Here is a 21,118-nt window from a genome sequence, read left to right as displayed (position 1 = left end):
CAGGAACGGGGGAAGGTTCTATCCACATCACACAGTCTGATGGCCATAGCTATTAGTGCCACAAGTCTCAGCATCACTCAGGCTTGCCTGATGCAACAGAGACAGCCTCCCCCTACCTCCCCTGTGCCCCACAGCACCAGAAATGTGCCTACAGTCACTAAACCTTAGTATGACTCACGCACAACTCTGAGGAATAAGACACAGCTTTGGAAGCTCATGACCACTTCAAAGTCATACTACTACCTCCACAAACTGCTGCAGACTGCACAACTGTGATACCTGTAGACACTGCTGACACAGGTTACTGCTGGAGAAATCAACATTTATGGGCTCATCTAGAACCAAAGCCAAAAGGCAACCCACATTTCTTCTAAACAAGGTCTTTTCCAATGAAACCTACACCGTAAAAAGAAGGAACTCAACCACAAAGGGACACAGGAAACAAAGCAAGGAGACCTGACACCTCCAGAAAAACACTGTAGTTCTCCAGAAATAGATCCTGATCTGAAAGAAATGTATGATATGCTTGAAAAAGAATTCAAACTAAGGATCCTAAGGAAACTTAGTGAGATGTAAGAGAATACAGAGACAACAGACACTTTAAAAACTTATGAAAACATTAGATAAATGAGAAATTAAATGAAGAGATGGGATTAAAAAAGAACCACCATAACCTTGAGGTAAAAACTATAATAAATGAAACGAAAAATACAGTCAAGAGCTTCAGCAAAAGAACAGACCAGGTAGAAGAAAGAATTTTGATTTGGAGGACAAGACTTTTTTTTTTTTTTTTTTTTTTTTTGACAGTGGATAGTGAGAGAGAGAGAGAGAGAAAGGTCTTCCTTTGCTGTTGGTTTACCCTCCAATGGCCACTGCGGCCGGCGCTCTGCAGCCGGCGCACCACACTGATCCGAAGGCAGGAGCCAAGTGATTATCCTGGTCTCCCATGGGATGCAGGGCCCAAGCACTTGGGCCATCCTCCACTGCATTCCCGGGCCACAGCAGAGAGCTGGCCTGGAAGAAGGGCAACCAAGACAGATTCTGGTGCCTCAACCGGGACTAGAACCAGGTGTGTCGGCGCCACAAGGTGGAGGATTAGCCTATTGAGCCACGGCGCCGGCCAAGACTTTTTAAATAATCCATTCAGAGAGAAATACAGAGAAAGTAAGCCTGTACAACATGGGTACCATTAACTGAGAAAACATACATATTTTAGGGATACCTGAAGGAGAAGAAAAAGAAAAAGGCGTTGAGAACACACTGAACGAAATAATAGTTGAAAACTTCCCAAGTCTTGAGAGAGATACAGACGTCCAAATACAGGAAGCTCAAGGGACTCCAACCAGAAAACCAAAAAAGCCTTCTCCAAGGCATATTACAATTGTTGGAAGTGAAGTACAAGGAGAGATTTGTGATGATGAAGGAAAAACATTCAAGTTACGTATAAAGGAAAACCTGTTAAACTAACAGCAGACTTTGCAGTAGAAACCATATAGTCCATAAGACTGTGGTCAGATACATTCAAGTTTCTGAAAGAAAAAACCTTCCAACCAAGAACATCATATTCAATGAAGGTATCCTTTAGAAGTGAAGGGAAAATTAAGTATTCCTCAGACAAGCAAAAACAAGAGTTCATCACTACTAGACAGCCTTGCAAGGAATCCTGAAAGGAGTCCTGCATTAAAAGTAATCATGGGGGGCTGGCGCCACGGCTCACTAGGCTAATCCTCCACCTTGCGGCGCCAGCACACCAGGTTCTAGTCCCGGTCGGGGCGCCGGATTCTGTCCCGGTTGCCCCTCTTTCCAGGCCAGCTCTCTGCTGTGGCCAGGGAGTGCAGTGGAGGATGGCCCAGGTGCTTGGGCCCTGCACCCCATGGGAGACCAGGAGAAGTAACTGGCTCCTGGCTTCGGATCAGTGCAGTGCGCTGGCCGTGGCGGCCATTAGAGGGTGAACCAATGGCAAAAGGAAGACCTTTCTCTCTGTCTCTCTCTCACTGTCTCTGCCTGTCAAAAAAAAAGAAAAAAAAAGAAAAAAGAAAGAAAAGAAAAAGAAATCAAAAGAGAAAAACTTCTAGAAACAAATGAAGACAACAACACAACATATCAAAACTTATGAGGCCAGCGCCATGGCTCAATAGGCTAAATCCTCCGCCTTGCGGTGCTGGCACACCGGGTTCTAGTCCCGGTTGCCCCTCTTCCAGGCCAGCTCTCTGCTGTGGCCTGGGAGTGCAGTGGAGGATGGCCCAAGTCCTTGGGCCCTGCGCCCACATGGGAGACCAGGAGAAGCACCTGGCTCCGGGCTTCGGATCAGCGTGATGCACCGGCCGCTGCGCGCCAGCCGCGGTGGCCACTGGAGGGTGAACCAACGGCAAAAGGAAGACCTTTCTCTCTCTCTCTCACTGTCCACTCTGCCTGTCCAAAAAAAAGAAAAAAAACAAACAAAAAAAAAAAAACAAAAAAAAACCAAAAACTTATGAGGTACAGCAAAAGCAGTGTTAAGAGGAAAGTTTATAGCAATTGGTGCCTACATCAAGAAATTGGAAAGGCACCAATAAATGAGTTATCAATGCATCTCAAGGATCTAGAAAAACAACAGCAAACCAAACACAAAATTAGTAGGAGAAAAGAATGAATGAAAATTAGAGAAGAAATCAACAAAATTAAACCCCTCCCCCCAAAATACGGAAGATTAGCAAAATGAGGAGGTTTTTTTTTTTCTTTTTTTGATAAATAAACAAAATTGACACACCATTGGCCCAACTAACCAAAAAAAAAAAAAAAAAAGGAGAAAGAAGACCCATATAAATAAAATTAGAGGTGAAAAAGTAAATGTAATAACAGACACCACAGAAATAAAAAGAATCATCAGAAATTACTACAAAGAGCTGTATGCCAACACACTGGGAAACCTAGAAGAAATCAATAGATTCCTGGACACATACAACCTACCTAAATTGAGCCATGAAGACACAGATAACCTAAACAGACCCATAACCAAGACTAAAATAGAATCATTAATAAAGGACTTCTCAAGAAAGAAAAGCCCAGGACTGGATGGCTTCACTGTTGAATTCTACCAGACATTTAAAGAACTAACTATAATTCTTCTGAAGCTATTCAAAACAATTGAAAGAGGAAATTCTTCCAAATGCTATGAAGCCAGCATCACCTTAATTCCTAAAACTGAAAAAGATGCAACAGAGAGAGAATTTGACCAATTTCCCTTATGAACAAAGATGCACAAATCCTCAACAAAATTCTAGCCAATAGACTCCAACAACACAACAGAAAGATCATCCACCCAGACCAAGTGGGATTTATCCCTGGTATGCAGAGTTGGTTCAACATTTGCAAATCAATCAGTGTGATACACCACATTAACAAACTGCTGAACAAAAACCATTACGATTATCTCAATAGATGCAGAGAAAGCATTTGATGAAATTCAACACCCTGTCACAAAGAAAACTCTAAACAAATTAGGTACAGAAAACATTCCCCAACACAATCAAGGCAATTTATGACAAACCCACAGCCAGCATCATATTGAATGGGAAAAGTCGGAAGCATTCCCACTGAGATCCAGTACCAGACAGGGATACCCACTCTCACCATTGCTATTCAATATAGTACTGGAAGTTTTAGCCAGAACTATTAGGCAAGAAAAAGAAATCAAAAGGATACAAATTGGGAGTGAAGAAGTCAAAACTATCCCTATTTGCAGACAACATGATTCTTTATTTAGGGGATCCAAAGAACTCTACTAAGAGACTATTAGAACTCATAGAAGAGTTTGGTAAAGTAGCAGGATATAAAATCAATACACAAAAATCAACAGCCTTTGTAAATACAGTCAATGCCATGGCTGAAAAAGAACTTCTAAGATCAATCCCATTCATAATAGCTACAAAAAATCAAATACATTGGAATAAATTTAACCAAAGATGTCAAAGACATCTACGATGAGAATTACAAAACTTTTTCAAAAAAAAAAAAATTTTTTTTTGACAGGCAGAGTGGACAGTGAGAGAGAGAGAGAGAAAGGTCTTCCTTGGCCGTTGGTTCACCCTCCAATGGCCGCCGCGGCCGGCGCGCTGCGGCCGGCGCACCGCGCTGATCCGATGGCAGGAGCCAGGAGCCAGGTGCTTTTCCTGGTCTCCCATGGGGTGCAGGGCCCAAGCACCTGGGCCATCCTCCACTGCACTCCCGGGTCACAGCAGAGGGCTGGCCTGGAGAAGGAGCAACCGGGACAGAATCCGGCGCCCTGACCGGGACTAGAACCCGGTGTGCCGGCGCCGCAAGGCAGAGGATTAGCCTAGTGAGCCGCGGCGCCGGCCTAAAATATTTATTTTATTACTTGAAAAACAGAGTTACAGAACAAGGTATAACAAGAGAGAGAGGTCTTCCATCTTCTGGTTCACTCCCCAAATGACTGCAATGGCCAGAAATGAGCTGATCCGAAGCCAGGAGCCAGGAGGTTCTTCCAGGTCTCCCATGTGGGTGCAGGGGCCCAAGGACTTGGGCCATCTTCTACTGCTCTCCCAGGCCATACCAGAGAGCTGGATCGGAAGTGGAGCAGCTGGGACTCAAACCAGCACCCATATGGGATGCTGGTGCAGCAGGCTGCGGCTTTAACCTGCTGCACCACAGAGAACTACAAAACTTTAAAGAAAGAAATAGAAGATACAAAAAAAAAAAAGGAAAAATCTTCCATGTTCATAGATTGGAAGAATCAATATCATCAAAATGTCCATTCTTCCAAAAGCAGTTTACAAATTCAATGTGATACCAATCAAAATATCAAAGACATTCTTCTCAGATCTGGGAAAAATGATGTTGAAATTCATATGGAGGCACAGGAGACCTTGAATACCTCAAACAGTCTTACACAACAAAAACAAAGCTGGAGGCACCACAATACCAGACTTCATGATATACTACAGGGCAGTTATGATCAAAACAGCCTGGTACTGGTAGATAAACAGATGGATAGACCAATGGAACAGAATAGAAACACCAGAAATCAATCCAAACATCTACAACCAACTTATATTTTATCAAGGAGTTAAAACCAATTCCTGGAGCAAGGACAGTCTATGCAACAATGGTGCTGGGAAAACGGGATTTCCACATGCAGAAGTATGAAACAAGACCCCTACCTTACACAAAAATCCACTCAACATGATTTAAAGATCTAAATCTATGACCTGACACCATCAAATTATTAGAGAACATCAAAGAAACCCTGCAAGATATTGGCATAGGCAAAGACTTCTTGGAAAAGACCCCAGAGGCACAGGCAGCCAAAGCCCAAACTAACAACTGGGATTACATAAAATTAGAAGTTTCTGTACTGCAAAAGAAACAGGAAAAGTGAAGAGGCAACTGACAGAATGGGAGAAATTATTTGCAAATTATGCAGCTGATAAAGGATTAATAATCAGAATCTACAAAGAGATCAAGAAATTGCACAACAACAAAACAACCCACTTAAGAGATGGGCCAAGGACATAAACGGACATTTTTCAAAAGAGGAAATCCAAATGGCCAACAGACACATGAAAAAATGTTCAGGATCACTAGCTGTCAGGGAAATGCAAATCAAAACCACAATGAGGTTTCACCTGACCCCAGTTAGAATGGCTTTCATACAGAAATCAACAAATAACAAATGCTGTGCGAGGATGTAGGGAAAAAAGCACACTAATCCACTGTTGGAGGGAATGCAAACTGGTAAAGCCATGCCACTATTGAAGACAGGAGATACCTCAGAAATCTGAATATAGCTCTACCACACGATCCAGCCATCCCACTCCTCGGAATTTTATCCAGGGGAAATTAAATTGGCAAATAAAAGAGCTTTCTGCAAACTGTTGAAATCTTCACTTAGTATAGAGTTGATCTTCTGTATACAAAGATAATTAAAAATGAATATTTTCTATTTTTTATTTATTTATTTGACAGGTAGAGTTTACAGACAGTGAGATAGACAGACAGAGAGAAATGTCTTCCTTCAGTTGGTTCACTCCCCAAATGGCCACCACAGCTGGAGCTATGCTGATCCGAAGCCAGGAGCCAGGAGTTTCTTCCTGGTCTCCCATCCGGGTGCAGGTGCCCAAGCACTTGGGCCATCCTTCACTGTCTTCCCAGACCACAGCAGAGAGCTGGATTGGAAGAAGAGCAACCAAGACTAGAACCCGGCACCCGTATGGGATCCCAGTGCCACAGGCAGAGGATTAACCTAGTGCACCACAGTGCCAGCCCCAAAAATGAATCTTAATGAAGGATGGGAGAGGGAGTAGGAGGTGGGATGGGAGTGGAAGTGGAAGGGCAGGTATGGGAGAAGAACTTCTATATTTCAAAAGCTGTACCTATGAAATTTATATTTATTAAATAAAAGCTTCCAGAAAAAAGAAATTATGGGATATGTACACTATGGAATACTACACAGCAGTAAAAAAAATCTGGAAAACATCATACTTAGTGAAATAAACCAGTCCCAAAGGGACAAATACCATATGTTCTCCTTGATCTGTGAGAACTAATAGATCACTTAAAATCTGTAGAAGTGAAATTGACACTTCAAGAAGGGATGACTTGAGCCGCCCTTGTCTAGACTGTCAAGGAACAGTTTGGTTTGGTTTGGGTTTTTTTCTTCATACTATTTGTTGAACTCTTAACATAGAGTTAATCATATGTGTATAAAGTCAACTGAAAATAGATCTCAGTAAAAAATAAGAGTGGGAATAAGAGAGGGAGGAGGAAGTTTGTAACTGCAAAGCCATATAGTTCTACATACATGCCTACAGACTTACTTCTAAAGAGTACAGTTTAAAAACCTGTCATGGGACTCCAAATCCCATTAAGCTTGGTTGTAAAAATGCCATCTTAATTGCTAAAGTGATCATATTAAGTGGTAAAGTGAACATATAGATAAGATTAAGTGCAAGAAGTGATCATATAGGCCGGTGCCATGGCTCACTAGGCTAGTCCTCCGCCTTGCGGCGCCGGCACACCAGGTTCTAGTCCCGGTCGGGGCGCCAGATTCTGTCCCGGTTGCCGCTCTTCCAGGCCAGCTCTCTGCTGTGGCCAGGGAGTGCAGTGGAGGATGGCCCAAGTGCTTGGGCCCTGCACCCCATGGGAGACCAGGAGAAGTACCTGGCTCCTGGCTTCGGATCAGCGTGGTGCACCGCAGCACGCCAGCCGCGGCGGCCATTGGAGGGTGAACCAACAGCAAAGGAGGACCTTTCTCTCTGTCTGTCTCTCTCACTGTCCACTCTGCCTGTCAAAAAAAAAAGTGATCATATAAATAGGATCAAGTTTCTGGTAATAGTAATAGAGTTAAAAAGCAGATAATGTCCCAACATGGGAAGCAATCCACACAGCAGACTCATAGAATGACCATTGTTTTAAGTAACACTCTGACCTCAGATTCAGCCTTTAAGGCTTCCTGGTCTGGCTAAAAAACCCATGAGAGCATTTCAGGCATGGAAAGCCAAGACACTATGGCAAAAATCTTCTACATGAAGAATCTCTGTGAGTGAGACCCCAGCAGAAAGAAGGGGCCATCAAATAAGGTCCTTTAGAGGGAGGAGAAAACTTCACCTTGCTTATGGCCTTGTCCAAATATTGAAAAAGTTTGCACACTCAAAAGGTTTCCATAGCCTAGGCAGCTAATGTCAAGAGCTTGGGTTATCACTGACATCATACATAAGAGTGTTAACTGTTAAATTAACAACAGGAGTCACTGTGCACTAACCATGCAGGACCTTTGTCCGCAATGAGTTGTATTATGAGAGTTAACTTTGAAAGCCAGCGCCGCGGCTCACTAGGCTAATCCTCCACCTTGTGGCGCCAGCACACCGGGTTCTAGTCCTGGTCGGGGCACCGGATTCTGTCCCGGTTGCCCCTCTTCCAGGCCAGCTCTCTGCTGTGGCCCAGGAAGGCAGTGGAGGATGGCCCAAGTGCTTGGGCCCTGCACCCCATGGGAGACCAGGAGAAGCACCTGGCTCCTGCCTTCGGTTCAGTGTGGTGCACCGGCTGCAGCGCGCCGGCCGCGGTGGCCATTGGAGGGTGAACCAATGGCAAAGGAAGACCTTTCTCTCTGTCTCTCTCTCACTGTCCACTCTGCCTGTATATATATATATAAAAAAAACTATGAAGCTTGTTCTCAAATAGTTGGTGTGTGCATGTGTGTGTATGCATGCAAACTGTTAAAATCTTAGTATAGAGTTGGTTTTCTGTGCAAAAAGATAACTGAAAATGAATCTTAGTGGAGAAAGGGACTGGCAAGGGGAGAAGGAAGAAGAGGAGGGGTGGGAGTGTGGGTGGGAGGGCAGGTATGGTGGGAAGAATAACTATATTCCTAAAGTTGTACTTATGAAATTCGTATTCCTTAAAAAATAAATTAAAAAAAGAAAAACAGGAATAAACCAAATTCAAAATCAGCAAGAGAAAAAATAAGAATCAGAGAAGAAATTAATGAAATTGAAATTTTAAAAAATCAATAAAAAGCTTAATTATTTGAAACTATCATATGGACAGACCTTTAGCCAGACTAACAAAGAAAAACAAAGTAAAAGCTCAGGGGCTGGTGCCGTGGCTCACTTGGTTAATCCTCCGCCTGTGGCGCCAGCATCCCATATGGGCACCAGGTTCTAATCCCGGTTGCTCCTCTTCCAGTCCAGCTCTCTGCTGTGGCCTGGGAGGGCAGTGGAGGATGGCCCACGTGCTTGGGCCCTGCACCCGCATGGGAGACCGGGAGGAGGCACCTTGCTCCTGGCTTTGGATCAGCGCAGCTCTGGTTGTTGTGGCCATTTGGAGAGTGAACCAACGGAAGGAAGACCTTTCTGTCTCTCTCTCTCTCTCTCTCTCTGTAAACTCTGTCAAATAAATAAGTAATCTAAAAAAAATAGTAACAAAAAAGGAAAAGCTCAGATATATAAAAATAGAAATACATAAGGTACTTAGAAATACAAAAGATCACAAGAAACTATGAATAAGTAAATGCTAACAAATGGATAAATTCCTAAATACATACATTATCAAGATATAGAAATTCCAAGATGGCTGAATAGGCAAAGGATATACTTCTTTAGGTGAGTGGAAAATAGCAAAAAAAAAAAAAAAAAAAAAGTGGTGGAGGTGCCATCCCAAGGAGAGTTGGAGAGTTGGAAAGAAATCTGCAGTGGAAATTCTACAGGAAGAAGAGGGACACTGTGGATCAGTGTGAAAGGTGCAGATGTGCAGCAACAAGCATGGACACAGCGTATGATCTCCGCAGCCGAGAGCCGGAGGAAGCACCAGCTTGGAGAGTGAGGTGACAGCAGACTGTAGCGGCCCAGGCCACTAGTGACACTGCCAGAGGGAGAGCCTGGTGGAGCAGCCGGGACATGAACCGGCACCCATATGGGATGCTGGCACCGTAGGCGGCAGCTTTACCCACTTTACCACAGTGCTGCCCAGGCAGCCAACTGATTTTTGACAAAGGTGCTAAGACCATACACTGGAGAAAGAATAGACTTTTCAATAAATGATACTAGCAAAACTGGACATACATATGAAGAATAAAATTTTTTTAAATAATAAAATTAGATCCCTACCTATTACCATATATAAAAACCAACTCAAAATGGTTCAGAGACTTAAATGTAAGACCAAAACTGAAATTGCTAGAATAGGGGAAACACTTCAGGACATTCATGCTGGCAATGAATTCTTGGATAAGACCCCAAAAGTGTGGGTATTAAAAGCAAAACTAGACAAATGGGATTATATCAAACACAGAAGCTTCAGCACAAGCAAAGGAAATCAATACAGTGAACACAGACTAGGAGAAAATATTTGCAAGCTACTTTCCCAGCAAAGGATTAATATTCAGAATGTACCAGGAACTCAAAACATTCAACAAAAAACACTTAACCAATCCAGTTAAGAAATGGGCCAACGACATGAACAGGCAGTTCTCAAAAGAAGTACAGATGGACAACAAATATATGAAAGAAATGCTCAATACCACTATCCATTCAGGGATGCAAATCAAAACCAGAGTGAGACAGCATCTCACCCCTGTCAGAAATGGTACTTATTAAAAAGAGTAACATGCTGGTAAGACTGAGGAGAAAAGGGAACTCTTATACGCTGTTAGTGGGAATGTAAATTAGTGTAGTCACTATGGAGAACTGTATGAAGATTCCTTAAAAAATTAGAAATATAACTGCCATAGATCTAGCAATCCCACTACTGGGTATATATCCAAAAGATCTGAAAATCATTCTATTGGAGCCAGCGCTGTGGCACAGTGAGCTGACGCCCTGGCCTGAAGTGCCAGCTTCCCATATGGACACTGGTTTGAGACCCAGCTGTTCCATTTCCAATCTGGCTCTCTGCTATGGCCTGGGAGGGCAGTAGAGGATGACGTGTGGGAGACCCGGCAGGGGCTCCAGGCTCCTGGCTCCTGGCTTCGGATCAGCTCAGCTCCGGCTGTTGCAGCCAACTGGGGAGTGAACCAGTGGATGGAAGACCTCTCTCTCTCTTTCTCTGCCTCTCCTCTCTCTGTGTAACTCTTTCAAATAAATAAATAAATCTTTAAAAAAAAAAAAAAAGAAAATCATTCTATCAAGGAGATTCCAGCTCTGACATATTGCCAACCTCCACAATCACATGACACAATATATAAATCTCACTGTCTCCACATACACAGTTGTTTTTTCTTTCTTTATAAATTAGTCTGTAGTTCTCTTTCTGAAGAATGGCTACATATACATTCATTTATGTATAAATAACATGTATAAGTACATTAATATAAATAGCATATAATTTTTGTTTGTATACATATTTTAATTATATCTAATATAGAATTGTATGTATATTGTGTGTGTGTGTGTGTGTGTATATATATATATATTTGAAGGGCAGAGAGACAAGCAGAGAGAGAGAGAATGAGTAACCTTCCAACAGAGAAAGAGAGAGATATCTTCCATCTGCTGGTTCATTCCCAAAATGACCACAATATTTTGGACTGGGCCAAGCCAAAACCAGAAGCCAGGAACTCAATCCTGGTCTCTCATATGGGTGGCAAGGACCCAGAGAGTTGAGTATCACCTGCTGCTTCGCAGGCTGTATATTAGCAGGAAGCTAGAATTGGAGCAGAGCCAGGACTTGAACTCAGGCACACCAAAATAGGATGTGGACCTCCTAAGCAGTATGTTTTAACCACTGTGTCAAATTCCTGCCCCTGGAATGTGGCTATTAACACTGGCCCTGCCTTTCACGTGGATACTTCTTCATCCTTGAAGGCAGCCTAATACCTAAGTATTCAACCTGCAACCAGGTGTCCCTCTCACAGGAAACTTGCTTATACAGGCAGACCTGCTTGTAGTCTTGTCTGATGGGTGTCCAGTCAATAGGAATAAACTAGGAGAGCCCTGGACAGGGAAGAAATTAGGTTTAAGTATGTCTTTCAGATGAGCCACAGAGGAGACAAACCAACAAAACATATAAAATAACAGAAGCAGTTTATTTCAGACAGAAGAGAATAGCTTGCCTCACAGGGCCAACAGAAATAGAGGAGCAAGACAGAGAGAGAGGGACCTGAGGATTGAAACTTTACTGGAATCCAGGACATTACCCAAACAAGTGTCTCAAAAGGAGTTCTAATTGGTGGGCTTACAGTAAGCACGCATGAGTTCTATGGAGCCAAGCTGTGACTGAGGGGTAGTTACTGTGCTACATATATGTGTCTGTGTAGGGCTGTGGTGGTCAGTTGAGTGAGTGAAGTAGGCTGCATCTAGCTGTACCACAGAGAGGTAGCAACCAGGAGGTGGTAAGACCGATGGCTGGATGGTGCACATTGAGGAACTAGGAGGAAATGGAGAAGTGGAAGCTCTTTAAGGGTCACTAAGCCCTACTTCTGGTGCGATAAAGTTCAACTTAAAATGAAAATGGATGCTGATGCAATACAAAATAGGTGTTCAACACACACACACACACACACACACACACACACACACCCTATTGGATTCATTTCATTGGAGAATTCAGATTTTGATACCAGGATTAGTTCTGTGAAAAATAGAATCTTAAGCATGAATTTTTTGGATTGGCTCTGCAGTTTCTGGAATTAACTCTAATCTGCTTAGACGTAAAGATCCTAATGACTCTGTCCAGTAGTAAAGAGAGTAATGATAGCCCATGGCATGTTGTGGCAAGAGATATGCAAAATATCACCACTGGATACTCCTGATAAAATCAGTAGAAGAGGCAAGAATCTGGGTAAACATGGGATGAGATCTTTCAATATTTTTGTCAAACAAGTGAGACTGGCCGGTTGCTCCTAGTGTCACTGGACAGAAAAGGATTAGCTAGGAATATGCATTCCTTCCTCAGGCACCATGTAAATGACCTGAAAATTTGCCCTGAAAGAGATCCTCATCTCCTGCAGCTGCAGAGTTGAGATTGCTGAAAACTAAAATTCTCATCTTGTGAGTGAGTGGATCACACGCAAATTGGATTTCCAGATTCACACCAGGTTGAACTGTTAAAGTCAGAACACTGACTGAAGGTAATAGATCCTGAACGTGTTTAAGATGACCAGAAAGACACCTAGAGCTGGGGACATTCAGCCCCTCAAATTCTGATAAGTCTTCTTTGCCACTAAAGGCAGCCTCTGTACCCATTTGAAGAGAGAACTCCGCATTGGCTAAAGAAACTAATAGCTTCCCTTGAGACAGACGCTTCATAAAACACTGCTGATTCTTCTCAGGATCCACACCTACAATCCTCTTTGCTTCCAGGTAAGGACTGAAGTACCAGCAGGCCCCAAAAGCTGAGGTACCAGTGTGACTCAGGAACATACGCTCTGGACTCCAGAAGATCTACTTGGTTTATCAATGTTTTAAAATAAATAAATAAATATATGTGTATATGTACATATATATGACTATGTATGTGAAAAATATTAAGGGCATGGGTTAAAGGTCAAAGAACAGAATTTATTGATAAGGGCCTAATAAGCAGATTGCATTTAATATTGCCATTCAAGGAGTATGGCTCTAGTGTAACATGGACTAAAAGTGGGTCCACAGTAAAAGTAGAAATGCCAGGCCTGCCTTGGTTTAATGTAGAGGAAGGGATTTAAAGGTCTGGGGAGACTGGAATGTGAGAATAAGCTTGTCATTTAAGATTTACTCACCCATCTTGGAAAGGTCCAGATGACACATCTTTCCGAGAGGTAAATTTGTAAGGGAAACTCTGTGATCCTTGAAGAACTCTTTGACTGCTTTTCTGTAGACCAGAAAATAAAGGGCAAACTGCTGCCACTGAAAAGGAAACAAAATTGAAATTATAGTACAGAAGGTCCTTTTTTAAAAAAAAAAATTATTTTTGTTTATTTGAAAGAGAGTTACAGAGAGAGGTAGAGAGAGAGGGAGAGGGAGGGAGGGAGGGAGGGAGGGAGGGAGGGAGGGAGAGAGAGAGAGAATCTTCCACCCGCTGGTTATCCCCAGATGGCTGCAATGGCTGGAGCTGCACCAATCAGAAGCCAGGAACTTCTTCTGGGCCTCTCATGTGGGTGCAGGGGCCCAAGGACCTGGGCCATCTTCTACTGCTTTCCCAGGCCATCAGAGAGAGCTGGATTGAAAGTGGAACAGCCAGGACTAGAACCGGCGCCCATATGGGATGCCGGTGTTTCAGGCCAAGGCTTTAATCCACTGCGCCACAGTGCTGCCCCACAGATGGTCCTTGACTTACAATGCTTTGGAATTTATGATGGTGCTAAGGAGATGCACACTCAGTAGAAATGGTACTTCAAATTTTGATCTTTTCTTGGGCTGGTCATATGAAGCATGATACTCTCTCAAGGTGCTGGGTGGTGGCAGTAAGCCAAAGTTCTCAGTTGTGCAATCACAGGGTAAACAACCAATACTCTACAGTGTACACTATATTGCATAGGTTAGGTGTATTAAATGTACTTTCCACTTGTATTTTCAACTTACAATGGGTTTATTGGAACAGAACACCACTGGAAGTCAATGAGCATCTATAATTGGATCCCAGAGTGGTAGAGATCAAGAGTTGCATTCAACTGCCAAGGGAAGATGCGTGTGATTACCCTGACATGAATCAAAGCAGCAGTCAGTAGGATGGGGGTTTTGGCAGAGCCAGTTAGGCTGCCACTTGGGAGGTCCACATCCAATGCTGCTGCCTGCAGTGCCAGCATCCCATATGGGCACCGGTTTGAGACCTGGCTGCTCCACTTCTGATCCAGCTCTCTGCTACGGTCTGGGAAAGGAACAGAAGATGGCCCAGGTCCTTGGGCCCCTGCACCCATGTGGGAGACCCTGAGGAGGCTCATGGCTCCTAGCTTTGGATTGGTGCAGCTCGGACCATTGTAGCCAGTTGGGGAGTGAACCAGTGGATAGAAGACCCGTGTGTGTGTGTGTGTGTGTAACTATGACTTTCAAATGAATAAATATTTTAAAAAACAAATAAATTAATTAATCTTCAAAAAGGAAAAAGATGGAAACTTAATCTGAATGTGAGGCCTTTAGGAGGTTATTAGATGGGATAAGGTCACAGGTTGGAATCCTCATGATTGAATCCTGGTGCATTTATAACAGAGGAAGAGACATACAATGCCTGATTCTTGTCATATGATGCAATGTGCCACCTTGGGATTTTGCCAGCAAGATGCTCATCACCAGATGAGGTCCTTAGACTTTGCACCTCCATAACTTAGCCCAAATAAACCTCTTTTGTAAAGTAGCCTGTATTGCATTATAGTAATTCATTATATTAATTAAAATTTCACTGTATTTCATTATAGTAATAAAACAGATTAATAAAACATTTACCTTGCCAGCGCCGCGGCTCAATAGGCTAATCCTCCGCCTGCGGCGCTGGCACACCGGGTTCTAGTCCCTGTCGGGGCGCCGGATTTGTCCCAGTTGCCCCTCTTCCAGGCCAGCTCTCTGCTGTGGCCAGAGAGTGCAGTGGAGGATGGCCCAAGTGCTTGGGCCCTGCACCCCATGGGAGACCAGGAGAAGCACCTGGCTCCGGGCTTCGGATCAGCGTGATGTGCTGGCCGAAGCACACCAGCTGCGGTGGCCATTGGAGGGTGAACCAACAGCAAAGAAGACCTTTGTCTCTCTCACTGTCCACTCTGCCTGTCAAAAAAAAAAAAAAAAAAAAAATATATATATATATATATATATATATATAACATTTACCTTAACTATCTGGTTCATGAAGAAGACAGATGGATTTTTAAGAATGACAGCACATTACTGTAACCTTAACTAGATGGTAGTTCAAATTGTAGCTGCTGTACCAGTTACGATGTCATTGCATGAGCAAACAACATATCCTCTGGTACCTGGCATGAAGCTACTGATTTGGAAATGAGTTCTTCCCCCCAGTTAGAAGCAGTTGCTTTCAGCTGGCAAGGCAGCAACATGCCTTCACTGTCCTACCTCGGGCTATATCAGTTCTCCAGTCCTGCCACAACTTAGTTCATGAACATCTTGATCCCTTTTCTTTCCATAAGATTCCACACTAGTCCATTATATTAATGACATTATTGATTACTGGACCTAGTCGTTAAGAAGCAGCAACTAATCTATATGGTTGGAAAATAACCTGACAAAAACCCAGAAGTCTTCTACGTCCAGGAAATTTCTAATGTCCAGCAGTGAGGGGGGCGTTGAGCTAGATGTCCCTTGAAGGTGAAGGACAGTTGCTGCATCTGCTCCTCTGCTACCCAAAACAAACAAACAAAAAAACTGCAATGGATCTTAGGAATTTGGTTGCTATTTTAGCTCATTTGCCGTGTGGTCAAAAAAGCTGCTTATTTCAAGTAGGGCCTAGAATGAGGGAAGGATCTTCAACAGTTCCAAGCTGCTGCACCAGTGGCTCTACCACTTGAGTCACAAGATCCAGCACATCCAGCCATGCCTTAGTATCAGTGGAAACTAGGATATGGTTGGAGCCCTTAGCAGGCTGTCTATTAGTGAATCCTGTCGCTCCCCCTCTTCGTGGAGGAACGACACTGAACCCTGCCTAGGCTTCATATCCGAGTCACGGCACCATTATGTCGCTCCCCGTCTTCGTGGGGGAACGACACTGAACCCTGCGCTGTTCTTTCGTCTGCTCGGCCCTCCCCGGGTTTGCTGCTGGTTCTTCCCGGGTTGGCTACTATCCCTTCCACCTCCATGGAAGGGCGGTTCCCCCTGGCCGCTTTCCCCACTTCCGCAGGGGAGCAGCACACCGCCGGCCGGCTCTCTCGGGGGCTGCACAGGTGTTCCTTCAGCTAGACGTTCCCCTTAGATGTTACTCGTGCATGCCGTCTCTCTCCTCCTTTATAGTCCTCCTCCGCCAATCCTAACTCGGCTGCCCACACGCCGAGTACGCTGCTCTCCTCCAATCAGGAGCAAGTCCTACAGTTTATTAGTTGAACTGGAGGCAGCTGTGCGGAAGCTGTTTACTTCTCTCCCAGCGCCATATTGTGGGAGAGCAGATGCATAGAATAAGTCTTAATTCCAGTAACTCAGTCCAGTCCGGGCTGCTCCCCACAAATCCCAGGGCAAACCATTGCCATCCTCCCTCAATGACTACTATCTTTTTTGAGAAATAGCTTAAGCCTGCTACCGGGCCTTAGTAGAACCTAAACACTTAACCTAGGGTCTCCAAGTTACCATGATGTAGAATGTTATCAGGTCCACGACGCCTTACATTTGGGTGTATACAACAGCACTCCATCATCAAATGGAAGAGGTGAACAGTTCTGAGCATGCACTAAAAGCCTGATTTACATTTTTAAAAGGTCCAAATACCCAAGGCCCTCACTCCTGCTATACTGCCTTCTGTCTATCAGACTGTACCTGTGGATTCACAGGGAATTTTCTACAACTAGTTGATAGAGGAGGAGAAGACTAAGACCTCATTTGTAGATGGTCTGCTTACAAAGAAGACACCACCTGAAGTGGACAGCTACAGCACCTGAGTCCTTTTCCAGGATATCACTAAAAGACAGTGATGACGGGATGTCTTCCCAATGGTCAGAACTGGGAGCAGTGTACCTGGTTTCTCATTTTGCTTATGGGAACTAGCCAGACATGAAATCATACACAAATTTACAGACTACAGCTCATGGTTTAGCTGGATGGCCAGGGACTTGGAAAGAACATGATTGGAACATTGGTGACAAAGTCTGGGAAAGAGGCATGTGGATAGACCTCTTTGAATGGTAATGAATGAGAAAATATTTGCATCCCATATGAATTCTCACCAAAAGGTGACATTGTCAGAGGAGGATTTTAATAATCAAGTGGACATGATGACCTGTTCTGCAGATACCAGTCTCCTTCCCCCACCAATACTGTCATCACCTGGCTAATGAATAAGGTGGCCATGGGACCATGGGGAAGGTCATTCAGGGGAATAGTAACATGGATCTTCACCCATCAAGGTCAATCTGCTGCAGCAGAGATGAAGAGAGCCCTCAGTGAGGTACTACTCCCCAGGGTGTTGGCCAGCTACCTCACGTCACGTCGAGTCCATTGGACTGCTTCAATAACTGAAGGGGCAGTGTTCTATCTTTCAAGAAATAGACCCTTCATCTGGATATGAATTTGGTTCTATCATATGTAATACTTCTGCCAAAACTATTGTGTGTACTTACAGAATGCCTCACCCACTGTCAAACGGAACTCACCTCACAGCAAATGAAGTGCAGCAACTGGCCCATGCTCATGGGATTCAGTGGCCTTAATCTGTCTTCTCAGACTTCTCTAATGTGCTGTTGCCCCACTTGATGACATCTTGCAGGTTGCTCACGCTCTGGTAGTTTTAAAAATAAACACTTATTTATGTGAGAGGGAAGGTATGGGAGGGAAGGAGAGAGGGAAGAGGGAAGAGTGAGAGAGCATTCCTTCTTGCTGGTTCACTCCCAAATGCCCAGCCAGGGCTGGGCTGGGCTGGGGCTGAAGTTGGGAGCAAGGCAACACTATCCAGGTCTCTCACGAAGGTAGCATGACTCAGTGCTGAGCCATCACTTCTGCCTCCCAGGGTTGACGTTAGCACAAAGTTGGAATCCAGAGCTGGAGCCAGGAATCAAACCCAGGTACTTCCCAACAAGGGATACAGCTGTCTTAATTGGCACCTTAACCGCTAGGTTAAATTCTCACTCTTGTTCATTTTTCTTATTTTTCTCCTGCTCCTTAGACTGAATTATCTGATTCTTCTGCCCCGAAATATACAATTAAATCTCTCTTGAAAATTTCTCATTTCCACTATTGTGCTTTTTAGCTTCTGAATTATATTTGGTAATTATATTAATATTCTGTGCTTGTTCATAGCTGGTTCCATTATTTCCTTCCTTTCTTTATCCTGTTATCTTAGTTTGTTCTCTATTGCTACACTGGAACACTGAAACCGAGCATTCTGGAAAGAGGTTTATTTGCTTCAATGTTCTGGAGGCTGGGAAGTTTAAGAAAATGGCACCAGCATTTTAGCTTCTGATGTGGGCCGCATGTTGCTTCAGCTCATGTGGAAAGTGGAAGAGCAAGGGCCACATGAGGAAGGGAACACAAGGAGTAGACTCCGTGTATAACAATCCACCCTCACGGGGATTCACTCACTCTGAAAAAAGCCATTCATTCCTTTTAACAACCTAATCACCTCTTAAAACCCCCACCTCTCAACACGAGTTTCACAAGGGATAACTCACTTCCAAACCGGAGCATATGTTTCCTTGAAATCCTTGAGTGTATTTAAGACAAGTGGTTTAGCCAGCGCCGCGGCTCAACAGGCTAATCCTCCACCTAGCGGTGCCGGCACACCGGGTTCTAGTCCCAGTCGGGGCGCCGGATTCTGTCCCGGTTGCCACTCTACCAGGCCAGCTCTCTGCTGTGGCCAGGGAGTGCAGTGGAGGATGGCCCAAGTGCTTGGCCCTGCACCCCATGGGAGACCAGGAGAAGCACCTGGCTCCTGCCTTTGGATCAGCACGGTGCGCCGGCCGCGGTGGCCATTGGAGGGTGAACCAACCGCAAAAGGAAGACCTTTCTCTCTATCTCTCTCTCTCACTATCCACTCTGCCTGTCAAAAAAAAAAAAAAAAAAAAAAAAAAAAAAAAAAAAAAAAACAGTGGTTTAACATTTCTGACGAATAGTTTCAATACCTAGGTTTCCTGATGGAAGGGTTCTGTTAAAAAAAATTTTTTTTCCTTGTGAGCTACACTTTCCTGCTTCTTTGTAATTTTTTGCTTGCACTTGGATATTTTGAGTATTAAAGTATAACTACTCTAAAAAACTCATTTTTCAGGGATTATTGCTTGACAGATTTCTGTAAATATCTGCTTATCTGCTTCAAAATGGAGGGAAAAAAAGTATGCCCCTTTAATTGCGTAGGGGGAAGCTATGTAGCACAAAGAGCTAAAACAAAACCATGCTTCAGGCCGGCGCCGCGGCTCACTAGGCTAATCCTCCTCCTTGCTGCGCCGGCACACCAGGTTCTAGTCCCGGTCGGGGCGCCGGATTCTGTCCCGGTTGCCCCTCTTCCAGGCCAGCTCTCTGCTGTGGCCCGGGAGTGCAGTGGAGGATGGCCCAAGTGCTTGGGCCCTGCACCCGCATGGGAGACCAGGAGAAGCACCTGGCTCCTGCCTTCGGATCAGCGCGGCACGCCGGCCGCAGCGGCCACTGGAGGGTGAACCAACGGCAAAGGAAGACCTTTCTCTCTCTTTCTCCCTGTCCACTCTGCCTGTTAAAAAAAAAAAAAAAAAAAAAAAAAAACCACACACACACATATGAGAAGCACCAATATAAGGGCATATTCAAATTTTAGAAAATCAAGGGACTTCAAATGGTGTCACCTAAAATTTTCCCTCATTAGCTGACATATTTTAAATGAAGACTTACCATTGAAATATATGTATTTGAAGCCTTCTGAACACATTCAGGCTTCCACCTGAATGAGCATCTCTACAAGGTGATCACTCAGTTCTTCAGATGAGAGAGGAAATACATATTTTGACAGTTTCATCAGCCACTTGGACAGGTTAGACACCATGTTTCTAACCTTCAAGTCCCTTGACAAAGACAGCATTGGACAAGTCCAGGTGGACATCCAGGAGTGGCTGCAGCTGACGACATACTCCTGAGTGGAAACCCCAGATCCGCCCCCTTTCCGCCTTGCTGGAGGAGTCACCTCGGACCCTGGTCTCTCCCAGTATGCCTGGAATACTAAACAAGAAATCATTAATAAAAGGTCCTTCATTTTCTCAAAAGGATGTTCACAACTATCAGAGCCATCTCTTGGAGTTATGTTCTTACATTTCTCATAATATATTTACATTTCTCTTACCATGTCAGGCATAGTATGCTGCTGTATTTACAGAAGAAATACAGCACCACTGCATACTAGGTTAAGCCTCTACCGGCAGCTCCAGCATCCCACATGGGCACTGGTTCAAGTCCCCACTGCTTCACTTCCAATCCAGCTCCCTACTAATGGCCTGAAAAAACAGACAATGACCCAAGTGCTTGGGCCCCTGCACCCACATGGAAAATCCAGAAGCAGCTTTGACTCCTGGCTATAGACTGGCCCAGCTCCAGCTATTTCGGCCATTTGGGAAGTGAACCAGTGAATGGAAGACCTCTGTGTCTCTCTCACTCTGTAATTTTGCCTTTCAAATAAATTTTAAAAATAAAGATGAAAATTTTTCTCAATTGATCCATTATTTTATTGCTTTTATAGCTTTCAAACTTAGCAGTTGACTTAAAAATACAACACCAGCACTGTGGCATAGTAGGTTGAGCCTTGACCTGTGACACTGGCATCTCATATGGACACCAGTTCGTGTCCTGGCTGCTCCTCTTCCAATCCAACTCTCTGCTTATGGCCTGGGAAAGCAGTGGAAGACGATTCAAATGTTTGGGCCCCTGCACCTGCCTGTGAGACCAAGAAGAAGCTCCTGGCTCCTGGCTTCAGATGAGCTCAGCTCCAGCCAGTTCAGCCGTCTGGGGAGTAAACCAGCAGAAGGAAGACATTTCTCTCTCTCTCCCTCTCTTCTACATCCCAAATAAATAAATAAAGTCTTTTTTAAAAATTGAATGTTGATTCAATA

The 21,118-nt window shown here is 44.1% G+C and overlaps 1 long non-coding RNA gene across 1 annotated transcript; it reads right to left on the bottom strand.

The window, feature by feature from the left end:
• Positions 1–11,499: 11,499 nt before the first annotated feature.
• On the bottom strand, positions 11,500–20,692 carry LOC138846483 (uncharacterized). The gene is made up of 3 exons (XR_011384000.2): positions 19,911–20,692; positions 17,711–17,835; positions 11,500–13,319 (listed from the first exon to the last, which is right to left on the bottom strand). It is a non-coding gene; the product is annotated as an uncharacterized LOC138846483 (long non-coding RNA).
• Positions 20,693–21,118: the final 426 nt, after the last annotated feature.

This window comes from Oryctolagus cuniculus, chromosome 18 (genome assembly GCF_051225735.1).
Source record: "Oryctolagus cuniculus isolate XC-2025 breed Fujian yellow rabbit chromosome 18, ASM5122573v1, whole genome shotgun sequence".
Lineage (NCBI taxonomy): Eukaryota > Metazoa > Chordata > Mammalia > Lagomorpha > Leporidae > Oryctolagus > Oryctolagus cuniculus.
This window is presented reverse-complemented; position numbering and strand designations above follow the sequence as displayed.